The sequence below is a fragment of the Gavialis gangeticus genome, unplaced genomic scaffold (genome assembly GCF_001723915.1).
Source record: "Gavialis gangeticus isolate Ggan-Ray unplaced genomic scaffold, GavGan_comp1, whole genome shotgun sequence".
In the NCBI taxonomy this organism is placed as follows: Eukaryota; Metazoa; Chordata; order Crocodylia; family Gavialidae; genus Gavialis; species Gavialis gangeticus.
Genome location: NW_017729015.1, coordinates 20135619 through 20157909, shown reverse-complemented (window position 1 = coordinate 20157909; position 22291 = coordinate 20135619). Strand labels below are relative to the sequence as shown.

Sequence of the window (22291 nt, the reverse complement as noted above, 5' to 3'; positions counted from 1 at the left end):
AAAAGAAAGCTATGATATAGTCGAATCAAAGGGCGAGTTCACTGAGCGCCAGGAGGAGGCTTGGACGGGGCGGCTGGGATTCATGCTCTTGCCGCGGCCCCAAGGTCTTGATTGAACTAGTTTGCTTTCCGCGCACACCATTCCTGAATGGCACACAATACGGTGGATGCCGGAGCGTGGAGCAGGGGTGGGACACGCGGGAAGTGCCCGCGGCGTGGCCAGCGCTGGGAACTTCGACGCTCGCCAGCCACGTCACCATTGGGAATCCACAGCTGAACCACCGCGCTCATCGCCTGCCCGGCACGATCCGTTTCCCGCACCGCCCTCAAAAACGATTTTGTAGCTTTCAGAGGGGCCGAAAGCAGCCGAAGAGTTTTCAGCTCAGCCGCCGCTGCTAGAAAAGAAACAGGTTGTGAAAAAGGCACGGCCAGGCGCGTCTCGTTTGAAAGTTGCAGGATCATGTTTCGACATCGTATGTGGTAGCGCACGGGGACAGTAAGCCTGCTCCACGCCATGCAGGGGATGAGCACATGGGTGCACCACCAGCTGTACGCCCTTTAGACAAGGCAAGACAAGGCAATGCTATTCCAGTGACACGGACATCATCAGGACACTTAAATTATACTCGTCGCCCGTGCATCTCTACCATAGGACAGGGCAGGAATACAATCGGTATCAGGACTTGGGCCAATGACAGTATTATAGCCAAAACAAAAGTTTACACAGTTCAGTGAAAATGTTGCTTCTTTTCCCCAATAATAAAAACCAGAAATCAAAACTTTTTCAATAAAAATGTTTGGGTTTCCTTTAAAAGAAAAAATCAAATCAAAATGCAATGTTCTAAAAACTGAAATGGATTTCCAGGCTGAAACATCATGAAAACGTGAGGTTTTTTCCCTATAATTTCCCCTGGAAAATATTTGCTTTGTTGGTCCGGCGGTAACCAAGATGGGCACCAAACAGTCGGGTTGCATCTTCCAGGCGGTTCCGCACTTTGCAAACGTCCCCGCTGCAGACACGTTTAATATAAAGACAGAATTACCATAAGCAAGACAACATTACAATGCATCAGAATAAAGTCTGTCGGTTCGGAGTCCCTGGGCCAGATTGTTCTTTAACCTGTCAGAATGGTTGAGTTGTCAGAAAGAAAATACAATCAATAGACGATGCCCTTTGTTTACACAGTCGGTTTTGTCTTCGCATCCCCAGAGCCCCGATGTGCCCTCCGCACCTCCCGCCCCGCTCCGCGTCTCCACTTTACAGATGGCAGCCTGGAAAGGTGACAGATTCATGAAGGAAATGGGATATGCAGATGGCAGCACCAAGAAGGCAGGTCCTCTCTGGAGCCGGCAGACTGCTGGGGCCAGTGTACACAGACGGGGGAAGCTCCAGCCCCTGAGCCATTGTAGGAGCTTGTGCTCGTTTTCCCCTCCGCAAGAGTGAAAGTAATGCGGGACAATGGGAGGTGGGGAGAAGGCCAAAGTTCAAATTCAGTTTGCTGCATCGCTTAGCCACAGCCCGCACATTACCCTTGGGCTCAGCGGTGCAGCTTGTCACAAAGAGGGGCCCACGGGATGGGGGAGAAGGGAGGGGATCTGGCAGCCTGGGAAAACCGCACGGGGAAAGTAGACACGAAAACCAGGATTAAGACGGGCAACAATCAGCATCTGTGTGCTCAAGTCTGCACGAGTGCGGCTGTTCTCTGCACTGCAATCCAGGGAATTAATTATGGGGAGCCTGGGATCCCAAGAGCAATGTAGGAATGGCTACACGCATCAGACTAGCCACGCTTTCTGGCCGGTATCCCATCTCATTAGCTGACGGCAAATTGCTAAGCCATTTTCCGGCTGTAAAAGCCAACATGCTGGAGAATGCATGCTACCTACACATCCTTGAGCCACGGCTTATGCCAGAGATGCTGCGTCTGGGCAATGCAAAATTCTTGGGAAAGTGGCACACCGCCAGCCTCACCACGTGTAAAGCAGGCGCTGTGTTATGATGCACGAGCAACATTTCTAGTAAGAGAGGAAATTGGCTTAAGGCAGAGGAGATGCAGCAATCGGGTGCTGTCAGAAAGGCACTGCCATGTTAAAAACAGGTTGTATCGCTGTGCTGTAGAAATACCTCTCATCGGGGTGCAAATCACCAGCATGGGCGCCAGCAGCACTGAAGCCCATCCACTTGAGTGATGGAAAGACGTTTCGCCGGCCCCGCACACCGGGATTTATTTCATGCTCCTGAGGGCATCTGCTCCTTGAAGATGTGGTACCTGGGCACTATCCCCAAGTGTATTTAGAGTAAACTAGCCCATGCTAAAATCCACATAGAAAGCCACTGGTTTTCTATACTACACTGCAGGCATCTCTGTGACTGCCATGTAGATATACACCCACGGCCTCTGGGGCTTCACCGTCAAGCCCTCAAGGAAAACCTGCCCCAGGCTGAATAAAGATCAGGAAGAGGACTTTCCCAAAGAAAAAGCTACAAAGGAGTGGATTGCAATAGCTCCTGGAGAACCAGGTATGCATCTGGGGTCGATTCCCCACCCGCTCGCCCGCTGGACTGGTCTCCCTGCTACCAGAAAAGAGTTGGTGGCTTGAGAGAAGTGGCAGGAGAGCATATTTGCTGGATCCCGTGCATGGCACCAGGGACCTGGGCAAGAGCAAATGGTTCTTGCACCTGCCCTTCCCTGCACGGCCCTATGCCATTGGCACAGCTGGTGAAAGGGAAGAGGGATGCTCACCCACGTATCCAGCCACCAGCTGCAATATCTCCTCTCGTGGCATAGCTGTACCCACGGGAGCTCACAGAAAGCTCCCGGTTGTTACTGCTGTTGCTCCCAGGCACGTTTTCCTAGGGAGACACTGAAGGGAAAAGGCTGGTGCTGCATCAGCAAGATGAGCTTTGCTTTACGCTATACTGGAAGTAGCAAGGCCATTTACAGGGCATCTTCCTTCCCTTGTGTGTTCTGTATGCAATACAAAGGGACGAGAGGGGAGCGCGATTTCAACTGTGCGCGCAAAACTGTGCATGTCCGTGCCTGAGTGTGTACATATGAGAGAGCAAGGAAAGGAAGAAGGAACTTTTTGGTGGGGGAGGAGGCATGTGTCATTTTACAATGGGTTTTCTCGACCACCAATTGAAAGTCATTTGACACAAGGGTCTCTCACATGAAGAAACTCCATCCAAGTCATGGCAGCTGTTGGCAATGATGCAACAGAAAGGGAGAGTCTGCTCCTTTGCACAGCTGTAGTAACAGGACTGTAAATGACCCTAAGCAATGATTTGTTCCTACAGATCTAAAGATCTTTACCCCTGGGGACCTTACTATAGCTTGCAAGATATTTTGGCTTAAAAGGCCGTTCCTGAAAGATGAATTCTAAAAACCGAACGTTGGTAATTAAGCAACACCTTAACACTCAAGCCCACAAAAGAAGAGAAACACTCTGAAAAAAACCTAGACCCCATTTTCTCGAGCTCTGGAACGGATGCATTAAAGTCCTACGCTTCTACCTCATTGCAGGTGCATGTTTGAGACCCAAGTGTGACACCCAACTGTCAGATGGGCTCAAATGCACTCCCTGGAGGGTTCAAAAAAAATCTGTTGGGTCAAGCTTTAAAATAAAAAAAAAGATAATTGATGTAGGTCTGGGGCCAAATTCTCCGCTGCTTTATTCGCCAAACACGCCAGATGTGCAGAAGTCAGCAGGAAGCGTTTATTGATTAGCCATCAGCAGCATTGTGTCACCCACGTGCACCACCATTATTGATTAGGTGGAACTTCAGTTTACTTGGTCAATGGGCGCCTCTTAGCTTTTGTCTCTGAAAGTGAACAGCATAATGACTGCTCCGGAGGGGGGCTGGAGAATACCAAAGACATAAAAAGTCTCCATGACAAAGAGCCTGGGGCAGCTGTGCTTAATTCCTAGACTGAGGGAAACAGAGATAATCCACTAATCCTGAACAGAGAGGGACGGAGCATGCCCGCCACCCAAGCAGGGCTCCGGCAAGATTTGCACATAAATAAAGCAGCTCCTTTCCCTTTGACACCAAAGGTCACGGGTGTTGTTTGGGTCGGGATTGGTCGAGAGCAGCCCCTTCCTTTCGGATCACTCTCGCTCATTGGATGTACGGTCCACTGCGTCGATGGTATTGAATGAAAGGGCTTTACCCAGGATCCCTTTCCAAGTTTCAGGAATAGAGAAGTTAGAGGGAGAAAAAAAAAATGAAGGAAGCTGACATTTTCAGAACGTAATCGCGCCCTTCATTTGCTGGACGTTGAGGCGTTTCGGCTGCAGAGCAAATTGCAGCGAGCGGTCTACCCTATAGGCTTGGGAGTGGGAAGAGCATGCCCTCGCACTCGAGGGTCACAAACAAACAGATTCGGATATGGTAAGAACTTCCTCAAGCCCCTGCCACCAGCCCGTGCAAGTCCTGTTCTCCGCTTGCCTCGACAGAGTTGGCGAGAAATGCTCCATTCTCCCAGCTGCTGGTTTTTAGCTCCGTGGCTGCTGTGCTGCACGGACTCAGCAAGGCACAGATGTCAACTTTGCAGGTTCATGGCTAGGCTCCCACCTCCGGGGTGATTGCAATGCCGTCTATGCGGGGGCTGTGGGCGCTACACTTAGCATAGTCTTGTAGGACCTTGTATTGCATGCCTACCCTGGTGCCTCGCCCCAGCTAAACCCTACCATGAACATATGAAGAGCTGCTGTACAGAAATGCTAGCCAAATCATCCCTTAGCACCCCCCTACCAGCCCCGCATGGTGCGTGGTCAGGGGTTAACCACAGGGTCTGCGCTCACGTGCACCCCCCCACCCAAGCAGCCCATAAAAGCAGCAGAGTGGTGCAGCGAGACCGTGACTGCTGCCAGTCCAAAGAAACGGGCCTTCCCAAGCAACCAAACAGGCCCCAGACTTGTGGCCTCTCTTGCAAGCCGCTTGCACAGAACAACCACGTCTCTCTAGCCCCACAGGGCTCCGACTGTTGTGAACAGAAAGGTTTTGGGCTCCTTCCCTGTCTTGCCAATGCCACCTCCCTGGTTTGCATGGTGCTCTGGGCATCCACGGGAAGGATAAGGGACCCACCCAGAATAGGCTGGGTGCCATGGGGAAACCAGGAGGAACCCAGGGACTGAACAGAAAGCTTTACTGGACCAATGGAAAAGCCCCACTAGCAAACAATCACCACTGCAACACAGCACTTCCCCTCTGCAAAACTCCTCAGAAAGGGCCGCTACATGCTCGTCCCTGCACCGCAGGTTCTCAGGTAGGATGGGACTGTCCCTCGGGTGGGCTCATCTGCTCCTACACGCAATGCCCATTACCCTCAAGCAGTTTTACATGCTAAGGTAATTACCTGTGCCTCTCAGGTGGCCTGACTCATTAACTACCTGGAAAAGCTGGATGTCAGAGGTATGGCTCTGCCTGAACCAGCGCTCAGACTAATCAGAACGACCAGTAGGGAAGCTCAGCAAGGGCCTATAAGCCATTTGAGTAGCAGCGAGAATCCCTCATTAGAAGAAAAAACGTTATGTTAAAAGGTGGCGGTGCCCACGTTTTGCCCACCGGAGGGCTGCTTTGGCCACTGACCAGGAGCCTGAGGGCTGCATATAATCTGCATAAAATCAGAGCTGATCACAGCCGTCCTCCTTGTTAATATGCAGCAGTCCCGGCATGCTCCGATGCACCGCTCACGTGGTGCCAACTACAGGCGTGATGCTGCAGAGAGGTGTATGCAAACACCCATCAAGGACAGAGGAGATGGACCCAGCTACAGTCTTGGCTCCAAACAAGAACAGAGCCAGGCCTCCTGGGGTCTGCATGCTCCCTAGGCCAGGTCCTCATCCTAAAGCTGTGGGTTGCATGGTAGAACTATGCACTGGCATCCCATAGCTGCCCCCATCTTAAAATCTCTTCCATGCTTCTTGCTAAACATGCCCTTGCTACCTAAAAGCCCTTCTGCATAGCTGCTTCAGAGGTGAAGGGGGCTGCCTTCATAACCGTGCTGGGCAGATGCACAGCGCCTTCCTGGTAGGGCACCTCTCGCTTCAATCTAGCGGTACGCATTATCTAATGACATATTTATTGCTTATGTAGATGTGACTTATTTACATGGGAAATTGATTTATCTATTAGATAATTAGTAAACTTCAATAATTGCAAAAACCTTTTAGCAATCAGTTGACATTTAATTAACATACAATAACTGTCTTATTAAATCTACATTAAAAGCCTATTCGAGTTAATTAAAACTCATATGTAGAACTTCATGATTCTTTGGGAAACCTCATTACAACTCAGCACCCAAAACTGAACACAACTCTTTTTCTAGTTTCCTTTACAGACTCATTTTTGTAGGGGCTTAATCACTCCGTTTTTAGCTGCACTGCCTTAGGGTTAAGAGCAATGCAGCATTTGGCTTTCTACGACTTTTTGATAGTTTTTAAATTGCATTAAGGGAGAAGCCATCTTGCTTTAACTGAAATCAAAAGCTCTGAGACTGATGCTTACTTCTGGTTATGAATCAGGGCCCTTCCCCCCCAACTTATATTTTTATACGAGCCAGTTACTCATCAGAAAAAAGATTAAACATGGACGTTTTGGTTTGCTTCTGGTTTCGTGAACTAGTGTCGTGGCTGAAAGACAGGCCAGCCATGAAAGATGGGCCAAATCCACAAGTCCAAGGGTTGAGCTCACTTCTCAGTGATCAATTGCCCGAGAAAGCCTGGATGGGAATGCTTGCACAACGGGAGGACTGCTTGCTTTCAGGTGCTTCGTAGTTCATGTACTTACAGGGTGAAGAACCTGGACACCCAAAACACGAACAGGGTGACCAGCACCGCTCTCTCAAGCCTGCCCTTTCAGAGCCAGCTATTCACAGTGGTCTTTAAATAACAAATTCCTAATGGAAGCAGCATTGTCCGTGTGCAGTCCCATAGCAAGAACATGGAGGGATTCATTTCTCTCTTGATTTGTTGAGATGGAGATGTGCCAGCATCCTTCTTGGCAACCCAGTGCTCACGCTCTCCGAGCCTGCTCCTTCCCAGACCTCGGAGTCCCAGTCTGCGGATGGAGGTGACCGAAGCCTTTGATGTGATCCGGCGTTACACAAAGTGACGCGACCTGATGTGACACTCTGCGACAGGATACATCACGGCCCGACTTGCCTCCATGCAGCATGACAAAGATGAGACAGACACCACAGGCAGTGAGGAAGCCGGCTCTGCCTCACTTCCTGGTGCCGCTCTCGGACGGAAAACACTTCCTAGGCCCTTTGCTGCACATCTCTGCTAAGACGCTGGCTTCGGAGAAGGAAGTCTCAGAATGAATAAGGCACGAATCAGGGCAACTTGCAGGGAGGAGCAGCAAAGTACTTTAACGTTGTACTCTACTGTGAGTACAGGAGAGACAGCATGCCTGCATCTGCATCAGGCCACACATGCAAACATCCATGTCAGACTGGACATGCAACACCCCGATACTGCGTCTGACCATGCATACACCAACACCCACAGGCCTTGCTTTGGCAACCATACTGCTGCTCTGACAATAGTTTCACAGTTGGTCGGGTCAGAAGGGACCTGAGCAGATCATCGAGTCCGACCCCCTGCCGTGGCAGGACGAGCACTGGGGCAAACGACCCCGGCAAGGTGATTGTCAAGCTCTGTCTTAAAGCCCCCCAGGGTAGGAGCCAGCACCACTTCTCTTGGAAGTTGGTTCCAGATCCTAGCCGCCCTGACCATGAAGTGGCACCTCCTGATGTCTCATCTGAATCTACGCTCTACCAGCTTGTGACCGTTATTCCTGGTCACTCCTGGTCGTGCTCGGGGGAACAGTGACTCCCCCAATGCCTGCTGGTCCCCTCTGACTAGTCTGTAACAGGCCACTAGATCCCCCCTCAGCCTTCTCTTGTGGAGGCTGAACAGGTTCAGGTCCCGTCGCTTCTCCTCGTAGGGCCTGCCCTGCTGCCCCTGGCCATGCGAGTGGCCTCCTCTGGACCCTCTCCATGTTGTCCACATCCCTCCTGAAGTGCAGCGCCCAGAACTGGACTCAGTACTCCAGCTGCGGCCTGACCAGTGCTGCATAGAGGGGGAGGATCACTTCCCTGGACCTGCTCAAGATGCATCTGTGGATGCACGACAAGGTACGGTTGGCAGCAGCAGGCAATGATCGCTGTCGCCCAGGTGGTCGAGCGTCCGCAGCCCCCGCACCAGGTCGTCGCCCGTGGCCAGCACCAGGTCCAACAAGGCGTCTCCCCGGTGGGGCTGTGCACCTCCTGGGTTCAATGGAGGTCCTGCATTTGGGCTAGGAGCCTACATGAGCGGTCAGACCTGGCTGACTGCTCCTCCCAGCAGATGTCTGGAAAGTTCAGGTCCCCCATGATGACCATGTCCTTGGACCTAACGACCTCCGTGAACTGACTAATGAATTCCCGGCCTAGCTGTTCCCTGTGGTCGGGGGGTCTGTAGTAGACCCCACCATTAAGTCTCTGTCCTCCCGACCCCCTTGTATCCGGACCCAGAGCACTTCCGTGTCCCCTCCTCTGACTCTGTGCTACCTGGTGAGGATGTGTATTCCTCCTTAATGTAGAGCACCGCACCCCCACCTTTCCTCCCTGCCCTCTCCCTCCTGTACAGACCATAGCCCTTGACATTCACCGCCCAGTTGTGCGTTGGGTCCCACCACATGTCAGTGATCCCCACTATGTCTGGGTTGGTGTCGGCTAGCAGGAGGGGAAGTTCCTCCTGCTTGTTCCCCATACTACGAGCGTTTGTGTAGAGGCATTTGAGGCCTCCTGTGGATGTGTGCACTGGCCCTCTACTCTCAGCATTGCCCTGGCCCCTGTTGCTTACCTGGGTATTTGTTCTGCTCGTCGGTCTAGGTTGGGCTGTACTTGTGGGTGCTGCTTGGTTTAGCGGTCCAAGGCTTCCTCCGCCCTCGTCTTCCTCCGACGAGCCTATTTTAAAGCCTGCCGGAGGAGATCCGCCAGCCTGGCATAAATGTCTCTGAAGTTTTATTAGACACAAATGCTCTCGGCATCCTAGACACTGTAGGGCAAAACCATCACCCACGGGCAGCTCCACAAGCATCCCCAGGTGTGTCCTGAATTAGACCCGATTACCAGTTGTCATTATTGCGCTAGTCTCCAAATGCCACTTTATGCTCAGAAAGACACTCTGGGAGATGCAGTTCATCCCCAAAGAGGTCGCACGATCTAAGAGGAAACGAGATGCAGACCACACAAAAGGAATACGTCGTGGAAGCAAAGCTCACAGTGTTTAAGGACAGGAAAGACCACCTTGCTCATCTGATCTGATCTCCCCTATCACACAGGTAAGGAATTTCCCTTCATTTATGTATCAAGCCCATAACTTGCATTTGAGCTACAGCAGATCTTTTAGGAAGAAATTCTTTCTTGATTCAAGACTTGAAGAAATGGAGAACCTATGGTATACTGCTCCAGTGGCTAATTACCCTTAGAGTTAAAATGTTTGCTTCAACTTCCAGCGCTTGGCTCACACCATGCCATTTTGCTAGAATAAATCTCTCTCTAATGAGAAATCTCTTCCTCATGTTCATACGATGAGGTCAATAGCAGGGGGATGATCTGAGGAAACGATAGTTAAGACGCATGTCAGACTTGGCTCACACTCCTCATGCAGCGCACACACTTCTTCCTATATATTTGACGTCGTTACTTTTGCAAAACAGAAATAAAAAAAAATGTAAACACATGATTTTGCTAATTCTTGAACAATATACAACCCCCTGCCTCCAATTGCATCAGCACAGTTCAAACAGAAATCAAGTATGGAACAGCGCGTGTGATGTTTCTGCATGTTTCTATTAACTACAAAGCAAATGAAAGTCAGGATAAAGTCAGATCACAGAAAACATGAAGAATAAGAATCTGGAAATCTACCTCCTTGGTGTTGACCTCACCTTCTAGTATTCAGGGCTTCTCTTCTACATACAGTCATTTTCTGAACACCTAAGCATATGTATAAAAGTGAAATCAAATGACTGCCTTCGACTTGACAGAACTGCTGAACTAAGAACCATGCATTGTCCTCCACTGAAGGACATCACCTTGACAAGATAAAGCTTTGTAAACGTTCCTCTAAAAAGTTAGTATTCTCTGCTATCGGCTATTATGTATATTTATAGAGGTATTAATAATGTTCTTCAAAGAGCGGTGTTGCCTAACCATATTTTATGCAAACTCTACTAAAAATAGCAATCAGTATTCTTGCAATAGAAATCTAGATCCATCCCCATCTAGGGACCTATATGGACCTTAAAAAAAGAGGACAGATTTTTAAAAATAGCCAAAGAGAGATTTCAAAACCCCAAGCCACTAATCAGACAGAAAACACTGGCCTGACACCAAGGGGCCATATTCACAGTAATTTAGCGACATTCAGGTTATAATGAGAGCACACGCTGCATTATTTGTGACTTAACTTACTTTAGTCTGAGGTCTCTGAATAATTAACCTGCTTTGTTTCAATTCATTTAAATGTTCTGAACCTACTGCTTATGAAATGGCAACATGCTCTACCAAATAAATAGTGATGTTGCTTTCTCAGCAAATCATACAATACAATACAGATCCCGTTATGAAAAACTGCTGCTTGCGATTTTTTTTTTTTTTTAAATAGGATTCAGGGTTGATGTTTTGGGGTTTTTTTCCATTTCACACTTAAAACAATAAGTTAACTGTTTTCTTGCTAATTTCTCAAGAGCAATTTGATTTTCTGTGAACATAGATTTAATCATCGCTACAAGAGAAGACAAGATATTAGGCCCCCATACAGATTTTTTCAGTTTATTTTAAATGAAGCTACCTACTGTGTATGAAATAATTCAGTGGTAAATAAAAACGGTGGCTTCCAAATGAACAAACTAGTAGTTAGCCAGAACCGAACCGCAGCAACTGTAGGGAGATTGGGTCAATAAGATGCGCTGGATTCTTGGATCCAGGTATTGAAAAGAAGCTGCCTTCATACAAACAGCGGCTCAAGACAAGGGCACATGTTCACACGGCGACTCTCCAAGTTGCACCATATCGTACTCTAACCAGTCCAGGCATTTCATTTGATCGGTTCCTATACTATTATATTTTAAAGTATGCCTTTCTAACCCTCTTATTTTTCTTCATGGCTGCACTCTTGTGGTATGCTCCTGTTTTGCTAACCATTAGAAAGTATTATTGTTGCTGGAAATTCATCTGTCATTTTATGAGCCTCTTTCACGGGAAGAAATAACAGGTTGTTTCGGGGAGAGAAAATAGCATACAAACAAAAACAGTATGCTCTTTGCTCCCAAGGGGACAAACCAAGCAGTATTTATCTTTGACACGATAAGCAAAAGATCAAAAAGGATTAGAACAAATGGCACTGTAAACAATACCACCATAAGGAAGGAATCCTGCCAGAATCGCAGGAAAATCATATCCACTTACAGCTGTCATTTTTTGAGGAATATCCTGGTATTTTTTCACCTTACATAACACCATGCAGCACTGGCTGCTGGCTTTTTCTTTTGTGGTTTTCTTTGCCATACTTTTTTCCTGTTGGAGAAACCAGCATCCATTTACTATTATTAAATATCATTAACCATTTCTATGCAGAGGGAGCAATGGGAGATTTTACTGCAATTATTTGCAATGACAAAGCTGTATCTCGATTTGGAGTGCATCTCTGAACAGGAGAGCCCTGCCTTGCAAGACAAACTCACAGGGGCCCAGGCTCTGGGGAGCAGGCCCATGCACTTGTCATGGCTTTGCACCAACATACGGGATAAGACTCCTCCTACGTCCGCTCTCGATAGGAAAAGACGCTTGCAACTCAGTGGAACTTCCCAACTGGGCGCTTCGTACGTGGATTCATATTTGCCATCCTCCACTGAAGGCTCGATCAATGTGAACCCTTCAAGCCAAAGCAGTGGGACATCAGCGCAATGGGCAGACCTCCAACTCTCGGCGCAGTGTCTCTGGATATCCACTGCCAATTTATTCATCACCAGCCTGGGACCCCCATAATCTCACGGCCACAGGCTCATTCTGACTGGTTAAAACAAGCTCCAATTTTTACCTCGCCCACATTTTTTTTTTTTTTAATGAATCATTGAGGTGAATCATTGTAGCCTCTGGAAGGTGCACCCAACTAATGCCCACTGGGCTGGCAACCGTACAAGCATGCAGCACCCGACTGTCCCCACCCCAAACTAGCTCATCTTCGAGAAGACGGGACAAATGTGGATGGAAAAAGCAGCACAAAGGGTATCAAAGGTAATGTTTTAGTTCAGTGTGTGCGTGCGTGCAGACAGTCCCCAATCAGTCAGTCTAACAGTAATCACAGTAATAAATCCCATAAAGGAAAGGAGCACACAGAAGAATCACATAAATGATTGCTCAGGCATTATTGTAAAGAAAACAAATATTTTCTTTAGGGAAGAAAAATACATCTAGAAGACCTCGGTTTAGATATAGGCTTGCTAAGTGAGCCAGGAGCGCGAGTGTTTTTCCTCTTGTCATGTTCGAAATCAACCACGCGGTTGAAATAAAACCCTGTCCGTCTGCCTCCGCCGTCACGTGCCGCGGTCTCCACTGGTTGCACAATGCAGCGGCACTGAAAGGTGAACAATTTATTCTTCTTCTTCGGTCTTCTTTTAATGGCCTCTTACACCCCAAAAGTGTTTAAACTCTGCATTTTCTACCAGGACTGACCCTCTTGCTAGGTGTGAAACGTCTCTTTTTAATGCTTCCATTGAACTGCTGCTGAGCTTTGGCCGCAGCAATACACTGGTGTACTCCGGGCCTGTTTCTACAGCCAAGTGCTGTGGAGCAAACTTTAACCTTTGTAAGCCACCCGCTGAAGTGTCACAAGCAATTAGTTTGACCAGAGCTTCATGCTGCAGGAGCCTAGAAACACCAAGAAACTCCTTTCTCCTAGTTAACGGCATCCGAACTGACCACAGCCTGTCTGGATTTAACCCGTTTCTCTTCTCCTGCCAAGCCAGACAGTATGTAAGCAAAGGGGCCAGAGTCCGTGTAGACCCGCACGCCGCTTGGCTCTGCATTCGTCACAGATGGACATGACGAGGTCCTCACTCCTCATCGCTCTGGCAATATAATTAGAATTCAATACTTAAGTAAAAACGCCTAGAAGAAAGGACACAAAGATTGCAATCTAAATACAATGTTGCTGGTTGAAAGAAATGAATGTAGAGCATTGAATGTTAAAAATTGTGTTGAATTAGATAAGAAAATCCCATGTAGACTTTGTTAATGATTCATAATCAGCTAATAAGCTCATCTCTAGGAGAATAATGATCCATGGACCTGTTAGCTCATTTATCACTATGTTTTACAACATTGGCAAAGAAACTAATTAAATCCCAGCATCATTACACAGAATTCCTTTTAATAGAGATACAATGATGCACTAGAGGCTACAGATTACACTGCAAATTGTACCAAGAGATTCCGGACAGCGGGTTTTAATTAACATGTTAGTGAGAAGCCGCTCACTTAAATAATAACTAACCGGGAAACATCTGCACACTCAAAAGAGGGGGAGGAGGAAGAGGAGCATTTCATCAGGTATCACAAATCTGGAAGCTTTCTGCTCGCAGCGGATAGCGCAGCGGTACTGCTGTTCATTGTTCCTCGAATGCCAGCACGCTCGGTGCCCAGCCTCTGCAGAGGGCCAGGCCGCCATGGGACCAGGCTGGGAAGGGGGCTCCAGCAATAGCTCCAATGGCACCAGCTGCACGTGCACCACCCTGTCGCTGCAGTCCATTTTCATCCCACTTTGCGCGGTCGGAGAGAAAGGAGATGGGACACTGCCCACGGAGGCTGGTCGTCCTCAAACACACAGGTCAGAGGAGTCTCTCCCAGGAGGAGTGGAGTAACTTGCAGGCAGGCAGATCCGAGGAAGATGGTCGAGGGGAAACGTGTTGGAAAAAATGGTTCTTTGCAAGCTTTCAGGCACAAAAGAAGGGTGTTCGTGCCCAAAAGCTTGCAAAGGACAAGTTTTCCAGCTATTTAGTTCAGGATAGGCAACCCCTGGCACAGCGTGGCACACAAAGGCATTTTGCTTGGCACGCGCACCTTGGGGCAGATGGCAGGGAAGGGGCTGTGGATCGGGCCCCTTGTGGCTCTCCTGCCGTCCGCACCTGGCACACCAACATCTTGCAAGCAGAGTTTGCGGGCGTTTTCAGCACTCTGTCCAAAAACGTTGCCGAACCCCAATTTAGTTGGTCTAATAAAAGATACCACGTTTGCCCAAAGAACCTGGTCTGCCAGGAGGTGTTAGGGAAGCCACAGTAGTTTGAGATCAGGAGATGTCTTTGCTCGGGCACTTCCCAAACATGGGCTCAATAGCACAGCATCAGCGCCTTCCTGGCCTCCATGCAGCTGCTCTCAGCTCCTTCACCTGCCTTGTGGCTTCTGGCTCATGGGCCCAGCAGAGACCCCCACGCACGTTCACAGGAAAAGGGAAGAACTATTGAAACTTCAGCTTTCAATCTTCTGTTCCTTCAGGAACTGGTAAAATCATAGCACTGAAGATTTTTTTTGTTTCCAACATCCCCCAAGTAATACCATTCTCAAGTCTTTCCAGCCCAGGTAATTAGAGGCTACAGGCCAAGGAGAAACACTGCTGAAAGCTGGCTGCTTGTTGATGACTAGCAAATCTCGTGTGCGTAGGAACGGTCTTCACTGCATTAAAACGGGACCAGGTCCTTTCCATTTACAAGTTTAAAGGCACCAACAGAAAACCTGCACGACTTGGTGAAGCATTTGGATTTCATGTGCCATGCAGATCATCACAAAGGCCGCCATTGAGCAAACACTGGGAACAGGTCACGTAGTGTAATCCCTGAAAGCACAAACACCCTGTTTTGAAAAAAAACCCTCTCGATGTTGCACAGACGGTGGGACAATGCTTGAACCGACCTCGATCTACACAAGGCATTCATTTTTGGATCTGGAACGTCTCTCACTAGCACTTCTAGTGCCTTATTTCTTACGTTAGGGGATGCACATGCCAGGGGGGGCTGGGGGATGTGACATACTTCTAGAAAACGTGCGAGCAGAAGGAACAGAAAACCAGAAGTGAAAAGGGGAGATGTGTAGACGAAAAGGAAGGAAAAACAAGGCATGAAGGAGGCTACAATCACTCAGGTTCCAGTTGGGGGGTATACACATCATGCTTTTATAATGATGATGATGATTTGGGATTTAGGGAAACAGCTGCATAAAATTGCAAAGGGTTGCAGGATCCCAGAAGGTTCCCACTGCCCTCTGGTAACTATTCAATAGCTGATCCTGAGCACTGAAAGCATAAAAGAGCCCAGCTTATAGTGTAGGCTGTCCAGGAGAAACATGAACAAAAAGTTAAAACTAGCTGCTCATTCTGTGGCAACCATAATTAATTAAAATTCTTTTAAAAATCACAGCAGTAAGTGCAGGCTTGGGCAGGGTCACACCCTCTGTAATGGAAGCCCTAATCACCGGAGGATCACTTTGAAGCTCCAGGTTGTCGTCGGCTGCTACCTTCCGACCTGCTTTACAGGGTCACCTCCATGCATTTCCCTGTACTGTGACCGTGCGGGGAGCTGTCCACAGTCAGAAGAAGACATGCAATCACATCGATTCATCTGCAAATCAAAATCCAGTGCAACACCGGCAGGCAGGCCCTGCAGGAGTCTCCTCCTGGCCGCTCTGCCCAAGGGGCCTGGAGGGTCCCGGCAGGTTGTCTCACCCAGCACCCCGCGGCACCGGCACCAGCATCCCACGGCTCCTGCACCATGTGGCCTTTCACTCTCGAAGAGGTGAGATGAAATGAGATGCTCCCTGGCCTTCTCCCTGCAAGTGCCGGTGGGAAAGCACCAGCGTGTAAAACAGATGCACAGGTGTCCCCCAGGACAGGTGTTTTACAGGCACAGCCTGTCATTACTCCCCTCGCAATCCCATTTTCTCCAGCTGCTCACAGGCAACACTTTTGCTGGGCTGCTTCCCCTGATATATGCTGATGCCTGTGGATTTCCCCCAGGCTGGGACCCTGCTAGCGTCTTCAGGGGTTTTATTGTCTGTTAGGATTTTGCAGCGATTTAAAATCTGCACCAGTTTAATCACATGGGACTTGGCCGGCTAGCGAATCTGGAGTCGCCCCACTTGCCCGAGTCGTTAGCATTAAGCCCCTGGCGGTCTCCTCCGTCTCCATGAACGCAGGCAGCACAAAATCCTCCCCTCCGGTAGCAGGGGCAGCAACAATAGGTGAATACATACCCTACAACTGTGAAACTAGGAGGCACCACCAGGTTCAAAGAGGGTGAAAACTGATGAACAGGGATCCTCTGTTTCTCTGATTTAAAAAAAAAAAAAAAAAATCCAATTTTCGCTTAAAAAAAAAAAAGAACAAAAAAGTAACCCCATATAGACATTTTTTCATGATTTAAATGAAACACTACTATCTAGATAGATAAATAGAGGTATTTCATTTAAAATCATGAAAAAATGTCTTTTTTTTTTTTTTTTTTTAACCGAAAAGTAGGGATTTTTTTAAAATCAGAGAAACCCAGGATCCCTGCTGATGACTAACTTCAAATAAACACAATATTTAGCTTAAATCTGATTTACTTTACATTGAAATGAAATACATTTCTCTTTTTAAAAAAATTAAGTCTCTTTCAAATTTAATTGGAAATGACTCCAACAGATGTTTGAACCTAAGCTACGCTGTGCTACAGCATGCTACCATCTCAAAAAATAATTTTAATCAATAAAACAATAAAATTCAGTTTCCTGGAGTTAAAGGGTCCAGCTTTTTAAATTATGTACAGAGTTAAAGAAAAACATTGCCAACTTATGGGGACAACTCTAGTTTTATAAATGCATCACAGGGACGTGCTGCGTTAAGCATTTATATCGCGTTCCATTTTTTATGACAGAGCAAAGGCTGGGTTTTTTTTACTTTTTTGCCCCAAACGCCTGCACTTTTGGTGTCTAATTTGTACAACAACATTGCACTTGCATTTCTGTCAGGTTTGGTTTGGTGAGACGGTGCAAAGAGAGTACGTTCTCAATAGGACAGACTTCATTCAAAGTAGAGAAGCTGACTGGAAACTGAAAAACTATGATACCTTTTCTTTCTTCCTCTTCTCCCCCACTGTAATAACGACAGACAAGACAGGATGTGATTTGCAATTTTTTCAACATGAAGGGTGCTGGTCCAGCTATTCAGAGGTGTTTAGGTACCTAATGTTGTAGACAGACAACCAACCCACTTGGGCCCATTGGAAAATCCCACCAAGAGCTTACCTCCCATTGAGTCAACTTCTGTGCATTTAACCTGCTTCTTTGAAAATCTGCCCATCCACTAACAGATATCATGCTTTTGTTTCATAAATCTTTTAGCTCAAAACACAAAAAATGTTTGGGAAAAATGGCTTGTTTATGTCACCGGCACATTTACGGCAGTTTGATTTATCCAACAACAATTTCAAGATGCCGTTTTTCTGCATATTTATTGAAATACAATTTTAATCCAAAGGCTGCCTGATGCAAGTGACAAGTAAAAATCCTCCTGTACTACTGTGAAATGCATCAATCACCATTTCCCCATGCAACTCAAAAAAAAAAAACGAAAGGAAAATTTAAGAATCTGGATAGGTGCATGCTGAGTCTCTAGCTGCTTAATCAATCCATATAAAATGACTCTGTTCTCCTATTAAGCAAATGTAGTACCAGATTTAGTGAAAAGGCTATATTTGGTTGCAAATCAACACGCATTATCGGTTATTCCAACCAGCAAGAATGAACCTCTCTCTAGAAAAAAACACTAAAAAGTACAAAACCTAAATAAGGCTAAACTGGAGGATTTAAATTCAAGTTCCCCACTTGGTGTTTAACCTCTGTGCTGCAAATTGCTTCAATTTAAATCAACGTTTAAGTCTCATTTTTGAGGCCAATGGCGAAGGTCTGTAAAGACGGGCGAATCTTGCCTGCGATTCTCATGAACGTGAATTAACAGCGGGCTCTGCTCCGGGGCCAGGGGACGCGGGGCAGGATGGGCCCTTGCACAAAACCTCGTGAGAAGGAAAGAAAACCTGGGAAGCACAAATCCAGGTTTGCAATGCCTTGTGTTAGGCAGGCTCCAGAGGGGGGTTAAGGGAATTTATAACCGAGATTGCAACGCTGAAGGAAGGAAAGTGCCCATTAGAGCCATCGGCCACTCCAGCAGGATCACCACCTTCCCCTCATTGATTTGTCGGAGATTTTTATTGTCTGCTGAAATGTAATTAAAGACTCCTCTGATGGTGCCAATTAAAGACTTGAAGGGACGTGAGCTGGTGCTCACATTATCACATGGTACAACACAGTGATGCTGTAAACATCCATTAGCCATTACAGTTCTCATTAGTCCTTGAAAAACAACTCATTAGTGTCCTTAGAACTGACAGATAAATACAACTAATGGGATAAATCTATCAATAAATTCATTGTGTGCAAAATCAGGGTTTCTGTCATTGTACTCCATACAGTGACTAATCAGAAGGTTAAATACTCCTCTTGCAAAAACCATACAGGCAAGTTGCCGAACCCGTAGTCAGATAGGCTGAAAAATGGCATGCGGGAAACTAATGAAGACATCAAAGGTTTTATTTATATGGAGGGTGGGTTCATTGCAAGTTCAGGTTGCTATGAACTGTCACAGCTGTTAAGCTGAGACTAAATTTCAGAAAGTGTATTGATTTCTTTTAATATAAACTGATGCAGTACACAAAGCTGTTTAAATGTGGAGTTACTTCAGAAATGATGTCTCAGTCCTTTTGCAGAACTCGGGGCAGCCTCCCCTCTACCCATACAGCAATCTCAGTAGAGGTAGGAGGTAAGAGTGCAGACACAAATAATAAGGGGGTTATTAATTATAAAGGCCTAGTACATAGAGATAAAAAATAATGTCCAGGTAGGAGGTCCTATGTATCCCATTCACACCTAAAGCATTTTGAATCTTGCTTTTAATTGCAACCGTGGCATAGATGCACACATTCAAGGGGCCATGCGCACACTCGCTCCTCGCCCTTACTCCTTTCAGGTCTCTGCAGATGCACTATCACGGACTCCAGGAGTAAAACTCTTTAAAGGAGATGCTGTTGTCTCCAGTCTCAGACCACTTTCTTTTTTAACCCGCCAAGGTCAGCTTTCTGACTGCAGACATCGCCTTGCAAGATTATGATTTGTTGGCAACGACTCCGGGCATTTTTGCAGAGTCCTCTGGTCCGTGTACAGTGCAGTCAAACAAAGCGCCAGCGTGCATAAAGAACAGGATGGAAGACAGCTCTGCAAATACAATGCCCTTTTCGAAATCGGGGATCTGGGCTGTAGCCGCATTGGTCCAAGCACAAAGGCAGACGCATTCTTTGGGTAGAGGCAATATCTTTTATTAGACCAGCTAAAGAGTTGCAAAAACTAGGTAGCTGGTGTAATAAAAGATATCACTGCTACCCAAAGAGTTTGTCTGCCATTGTTTAAATCAATCACATGTCTGCATGCGAATGACTAGGCCCAATTTTGTTCGCCCTACCTTGCAAAGAATCTCTCTCAGAAAGAGGGAATTCAAAGGGGAGTGACCAAAATAAAATAAAATAAAATAAAAATGGTTCTTGGCTTGGAAAAGTGACCATCGGAGGAGAAATTTAAAAATGGTGACTGCTTCATTTAGGTAGGAGATGAGTGAGAGAGGACAACAGAGGTTTACAAACTCATGGATTATTAAGGTCAACAGTTTAATTGGAATTAAAAAGTAATGTATAAGACAGTACAGGAAGGGGAACATCTACAGGTATATCAGCTCAGATGCTTTTTTTCCTTTATAGTGGCTGTAGACTCTTTTGATTCAGAACATAAACCAACCAAGAACTGACCTAGGTGAATAAGACACTTCTTTTAGATGCAGTTTACCGTCTAATTATTCCCCGCTGTGTTCCTCGTACCTTCCTTTGTGAGAAATTTCTGTAGGAGACTGGCGTCAGTCAGAGACCAGACATGGGACAAGGCCTATGTCTTTTTTCCCACTGGCCTGCCATGCATTATTTTTTGTCAACTGTTTATACAAAAATGTCATGATAAATGTATAATCAGAGACCTGGAACATGACATCAAGGAGAGGTATTAAAAGAGCAAAATCCTTGAAGCAAGCAAACAAGACAAGAGCCATTTTTCTCCCGGGGGAACATCTTCACATTAGGGTTCAGTACGGAAAGACACAGCGGTGGCTTAAAATGAGAATCTCGCCGATGAACTTGCACAACCCCCCCCATCAGCAAAGAGCACTTGGCACAAGCATTTGCTTTTTCTGCTTTGTATCGTTGGAAGACTTATTGGTATTTTTTTTTATGTCCGGCAACTTCCAACAATATATTTTGCCTTATCATTCTTGTCCATTGTCTATGATCCATATACTCCACTCCCATGGAGAACTTTAACTTAATTAATTTTAGATTTAAAGCAACCAGAAGTCTTTATATTAAAAGGAAGCAAGGAGAGAACAGCTTGTTAATTAAAATGTCACTTAGAGTATTCTTGCTAAAACTATGATTAGTGGGTGTTTCCAGGGCCTTGTTCTGTAATATCTCAGATATAAATGTAGGGACCATGTGCATGTCTGGCACCGTTACAGCTCAGCAAACTGAATCCTTCCCGAGACGGTGGGAGATGGGAGCCACCCTGGGAGCGCGCATAGAGCTCTTCTGCTCAGACAGGGCAAGCGCTGGCACAACAGCACTGCAGGTGCTCAGGGAAGTCCCCATAAGGGTGCAAGACATCTACTTGCAGAACTGTCAAGCTATTCGGGTTGCAGAACAACTCCGAAACATCCTGCCCAAGTGCATGTCAGAACAGCTTTGTTTCACAGGGATGGAGACCATTTCCCTGCTTTGTCTTCTGTGAATTTTTAATGGTGTGGCAATAGTCTCCTGTGCTGGCTACTTTAGCCGGCAGCTGCCGATCACAATGTGAGAGGCATTATCCCTCTCCAAAGGCAAAGCTGGCTTTAACCACACTGATTGTGCTGCTCCCAAAGGCTGCCAAGGAGGAGCCCAGCTCTTAGGAAACTATTAAACAAGAGGCAGTCATTTTAAATCATGTTAGCACTGTGCTGTTGAACAGCAATAAGCCACCAAGCCAGACATCAAGAAAGGACATAGTGTTAACTGTGCCCAAACCTGGACACTTCGAGAATCCCAGCCCTCTGCAGACCACATGGATCCACAGAGACACCCTGCAGTCTCCCACTAAGGAAATCATAGTGGGGTTCAGATAACCCACATTTCCATCCAGCTCCCACCAGAGTCTAGCAACCAGTTGAGGCACTTCTCTCTGCAGGGAGAAGAGCTCACTTTTACTCTGAACCTGCTTTTGCAACCTGAGATCTGGAAGGAGGCAGCTCCACTAGCCCAATCTCTTCCATTCTTTGTAGTCTTTTGCCTTGTCCCTAGGGATACACAGAAAAAAGACTGTGCTACAATTTTGCTCTGCGTGGTTGGGCTGTCTGGTACCAAGAGCACGTGCAGCCAAAAGACCAGAGGTCAGGGCGAGCAATGGCCACGCTGCTCCAAATGCAGCTGTTCTTCCAGACAGCTTGTTCTACCATTCGACATCCCCTCCTTCCACCTGCTGCTTGCTCACCAGCTCTGCTGAAATCAAGAGTGATGGGCACATGATGCCTAGCAGGGGGAGGAGGACCGGGGTTTTGAAGGCCAGCGGCAACGGGCATCTTGTGGGGGCTGGGAGCAATGACAAGACTTGCATATAGAACAAATCAGGTTCTGTTTAAAATACTTGGAAGTGCTCTCGAAACAGGCACTCTGGTACTCATGCCATCCCTTCGGCGTAGTACGGAGGACAGACCGATACATTTCCCAGACCCAAATGTTTAAGCCTCTGAACTGGACTGAGTTGAAGAGGTCAATAAGCAGCTACTATGCTCTGAACTCAAACTTTCAGTATATAATTAAAGTTCTGAGTCATTACATACATATGTGCACAGTTCTGTGTATATACCCATGTGCACAGTGTGCGCACACACCCAGCTAATGGCACTCACTTTGAAAGCAATGGCTAACACCATCAGCCTTTACACAAGAGTAAGGATCCTTGCTGTACCAGTGAGTGTCCGAAATGCAACCAATGCTGAAACTGCTCCTTTTCTCCAGGAAGTTATTCGAGGGCATCGGAGAACTGGTTTTGCTAGTTTGTTTGTCAATGTATGAAATAAAC

The 22291-nt window shown here is 47.0% G+C and overlaps 1 long non-coding RNA gene across 1 annotated transcript; it reads right to left on the bottom strand.

The window, feature by feature from the left end:
• Positions 1-889: 889 nt before the first annotated feature.
• LOC109294262 lies at positions 890-1438 on the bottom strand. The gene is made up of 2 exons (XR_002096498.1): positions 1232-1438; positions 890-1119 (listed from the first exon to the last, which is right to left on the bottom strand). It is a non-coding gene; the product is annotated as an uncharacterized LOC109294262 (long non-coding RNA).
• Positions 1439-22291: the final 20853 nt, after the last annotated feature.